This window comes from Eubalaena glacialis, chromosome 5, assembly GCF_028564815.1.
Source record: "Eubalaena glacialis isolate mEubGla1 chromosome 5, mEubGla1.1.hap2.+ XY, whole genome shotgun sequence".
NCBI lineage: Eukaryota > Metazoa > Chordata > Mammalia > Artiodactyla > Balaenidae > Eubalaena > Eubalaena glacialis.
In genome coordinates, this window is record NC_083720.1 from 16,782,920 (window position 1) to 16,786,587 (window position 3,668).

The window sequence follows — 3,668 nt, forward strand, 5'->3', positions numbered from 1 at the left end:
GTACTAATTTGTCTATTCCTCACAATGATACAGCGGGGTAGGTAATATCATTCACATATTATAGAGGAAGAAACTGAGGAACAGAGGTCTACTGTAGAATGCATAAGGTCACAAAAAAGTTATATGGGGTTAATTTACATGCAACACATAGAAATAAAATTCTGTGTATATAGAAACCATAAAGTTGCAAAATAATAGCACTAATATTCAAAATATGTATCATAAAACTAGTATTGGCTTTTTGACTGTTAAAGAGTCACAGGGACTTCCCTGGCGGTCCAGTGGACTTGGTGCTTTTAGTCATGGCCCCGGGTTCAATCTGTGGTCAGGAAATAGGATCCTGCAAGCCACACAGCATGGCTAAAAAAAAAAAAAAAAAGATTCACAAAAAATCATTTTAAAAAAAGGTTAAATGTTCCCATTTAGAATAGTCTCTAAGGTACATAAAATACAATTTTTAAATGAAAACCACAAAAATTATACTTTCTAAATTTGAATGTTTAGATTTGCATTCTGTAATAACTGAAAACTAGTTTTTACAGCTTTTTTTGTTATAACTAATGGTGTATGATCATCAATCTTCAGATTTATCCTGGTAGATTTAAGGTAAAAAATAATAAATTATTCTTTATCAGGCATTATCTGCTGTGAAATATTACACAAGAAAATCATGTTTTAAATGCGACTCGGTTTTCCCCACAACGAATTTCCTTCATATACTCCTGACAGTCACTTAATTACTCTTTGTTATTCAAATTTATATTTCATTTCACAAATAATATGATATTGAATTGTAATTTTTTCTAGTACTGCACACCATATAAACAAAAATGCAACAAATTTCTATTCTTGAAAACCATTAGCAAAAAAGAAAGACAGTTTTTAATTTTTTAAATTTATTTTTCTAATGATTTTATTAATTTTTTAATGTGTTTTCCAAATTAATTTATGCATATCAATAAAATTATTTTGTCCATTTCTTCCAGGTTGTCCACTTTATTGGCATAGAGTTGCTTGTAGTAATCTCTCATGATCGTTTGTATTTCTGCAGTGTCAGTTGTTACTTCTCCTTTTTCATTTCTAATTCTATTGATTTGAGTCTTCTCCCTTTTTTTGTTGATGAGTCTGGCTAATGGTTTATCAATTTTGTTTATCTTCTCAAAGAACCAGCTTTTAGTTTTATTGATCTTTGCTATCGTTTCCTTCATTTCTTTTTCATTTATTTCTGATCTGATCTTTATGATTTCTTTCCTTCTGCTAACTTTGGGGTTTTTTTGTTCTTCTTTCTCTAATTGCTTTAGGTGCAAGGTTAGGTTGTTTATCTGAGATGTTTCCTGTTTCTTAAGGTAGGATTGTATTGCTATAAACTTCCCTCTTAGAACTGCTTTTGCTGCATCCCATAGGTTTATGGGTCATCGTGTCTCCATTGTCATTTGTTTCTAGGTATTTTTTGATTTCCCCTTTGATTTCTTCAGTGATCACTTGGTTATTAAGTAGTGTATTGTTTAGCCTCCATGTGTTTGTATTTTTTACAGATCTTTTCTTGTAATTGATATCTAGTCTCACAGCGTTGTGGTCGGAAAAGATACTTGATACGATTTCAATTTTCTTAAATTTACCAAGGCTTGATTTGTGACCCAAGATATGATCTATCCTGGAGAATGTTCCATGCGCACTTGAGAAAAATGTGTATTCTGTTGTTTTTGGATGGAATGTCCTATAAATATCAATTAAGTCCATCTTGTTTAATGTATCATTTAAAGCTTGTGTTTCCTTATTTATTTTCATTTTGGATGATCTGTCCATTGGTGAAAGTGGGGTATTAAAGTCCCCTACTATGATTGTGTTACTGTCGATTTCCCCTTTTATGGCTGTTAGTATTTGCCTTATGTATTGAGGTGCTCCTATGTTGGGTGCATAAATATTTACAATTGTTATATCTTCTTCTTGGATCGATCCCTTGATCATTATGTAGTGTCCTTCTTTGTCTCTTGTAATAGTCTTTATTTTAAAGTCTATTTTGTCTGATATGAGAATTGCTACTCCAGCTTTCTTTTGATTTCCATTTGCATGGAATATCTTTTTCCATCCCCTCACTTTCAGTCTGTATGTGTCCCTAGGTCTGAAGTGGGTCTCTTGTAGACAGCATATATATGGGTCTTGTTTTTGTATCCATTCAGCCAGTCTGTGTCTTTTGGTGGGAGCATTTAATCCATTTACATTTAAGGTAATTATCAATATGTATGTTCCTATTCCCATTTTCTTAAATGTTTTGGGTTTGTTATTGTAGGTGTTTTCCTTCTCTTGTGTTTCTTACTTAGAGAAGTTCCTTTAGCATTTGTTGTAAAGCTGGTTTGGTGGTGCTGAACTCTCTCAGCTTTTGCTTGTCTGTAAAGGTTTTAATTTCTCCATCAAATCTGAATGAGATCCTTGCTGGGTCGAGTAATCTTGGTTGTAGGTTTTTCTCCTTCAACACTTTAAATATGTCCTGCCACTCCCTTCTGGCTTGCAGAGTTTCTGCTGAAAGATCAGCTGTTAACCTTATGGGGATTCCCTTGTGTGTTATTTGTTGTTTTTCCCTTGCTGCTTTTAATATTTTTTCTTTGTATTTAATTTTTGATAGTTTGATAAATATGTGTCTTGGCGTGTTTCTTCTTGGATTTATCATGTATGGGCTCTCTTCACTTCCTGGACTTGATTGACTATTTCCTTTCCCATATTAGGGAAGTTTTCAACTACAATCTCTTTAAATATTTTCTCAGTCCCTTTCTTTTTCTCTTCCTCTTCTGGGACCCCTCTAATTTGAATGTTGATGCATTTAATGTTGTCTCAGAGGTCTCTGAGACTCTCCTAAATTCTTTTCATTCTTTTTTCTTTATTCTGCTCTGTACTAATTATTTCCACTATTTTATCTTCCAGGTCACTTATCCATTCTCCTGCCTCAGTTATTCTGCTATTGATTCCTTCTAGAGAATTTTTAATTTCATTTATTGTGTTGTTCATCATTCTCTCTTTGCCCTTTAGTTCTTCTAGGTTCTTGGTAAACGTTTCTTGTATTTTCTCCATTTTATTTCCAAGTTTTTGGATCATCTTTACTATCATTACTCTGAATTCTTTTTCAGGTAGACTGCCTATTTCCTCTTCATTTGTTTGGTCTGGTGGGTTTTTACCTTGCTCCTTCACCTGCTGTGTGTTTCTCTGTCTTCTCATTTTGCTTAACTTACTGTGTTTGGGGTCTCCTTTTTGCAGGCTGCAGGTTTGTAGTTCCCGTTGTTTTTGGTGTTGGCCCCCAGGGGCTAAGGTTGCTTCAGTGGGTTGTGTAGGCTTCCTGGTGGAGGAGACTAGTGCCTGTGTTCTGGTGGATGAGGCTGGATCTTGTCTCTGTGATGGGCAGGACTGAGTCCGGTGCTGTGTTTTGTGGTGTCTGTGACCTTATTATGATTCTAATGGGTGGTGTTGTGTTCGTGTCTTGCTAGTTGTTTGGCATAGGGTGTCCAGCACTGTAGCTTGCTGGTCGTTGAGTGGAGCTGGGTCTTAGCACTGAAATGGAGGTCTCTGGGAGAGCTTTTTCTGTTTAATATGATGTGGAGCTGGGAGGTCTCTGGTGGACCAATGCCCTGAACTCGGCTCTCCCGCCTCAGAGGCACAGGCCTGACACCTGGTTGGAG